The sequence below is a fragment of the Nannospalax galili genome, unplaced genomic scaffold (assembly GCF_000622305.1).
Source record: "Nannospalax galili isolate Female #2095 unplaced genomic scaffold, S.galili_v1.0 scaffold332, whole genome shotgun sequence".
Taxonomy (NCBI): Eukaryota; Metazoa; Chordata; class Mammalia; order Rodentia; family Spalacidae; genus Nannospalax; species Nannospalax galili.
The window spans coordinates 61,266-62,104 of NW_008333794.1; positions in this window are offsets into that span (position 1 = coordinate 61,266).

The window sequence follows — 839 nt, forward strand, 5'->3', positions numbered from 1 at the left end:
CCATATATCAAAGGGGAAACATCACAACAGACCACGAAAGGAAATTGAAACATTAATACAAAACATCCCAACTAAAAAAAAGCCCAAGACCAGATGGATTTACAGCAGAATTCTACCAGACATTTAAAGCAAATCTACATCCAATACTACTTAATTTCTTCAAAAAGATAGAAATGGAGGGAGAAATTCCCAATTCCTTCTATGAAACCAGAATTATTCTAATACCAAAGGCACATAAAGATACAACCAAAAAAGAAACTATAAACCCATATCCTTAATGAACATAGATGCAAAAATTCTCAACAAAATACTTGCAAACCTCATACAGAAACACATCAAAAAGATCATCCACCATAATCAAGTCAGCTTTATTCCAGATGGGCAGGGATGGTTCAATATACGTAAGTCAATAAACATCATAAATCATATAAATGGGCTCAAAGACAAGAACCACATGATCATCTCGATAGATGGAGAAAAGGCCTTTGAAAAAATTCAACATGCATTTATGTTCAAAGTCCAAGAGGGAATTGGACTGAAGGGAACATACCACAACACAATTAAAGTCAAATATAACAAAACCACAGAAAACATCATTCTAATTGGAGAAAAACTGGAAGGATTCCGTTGAAATCAGGAACTGGACAAGGCTGTCCATTATCTCTACTCCTCTTTAACATAGTGTTTGAAACTCTCAAGAGCAATAAGATAAAGGGAGGAAATTAAAGGAGTAATAATAGAAAAAGAAGATATCAAAGTATTCCTTTTTGCAGATGATATGATATTATATTTAAGAGACGCCAAAAATTCCACCAGAAAACTCCAATTAGAATGATGTT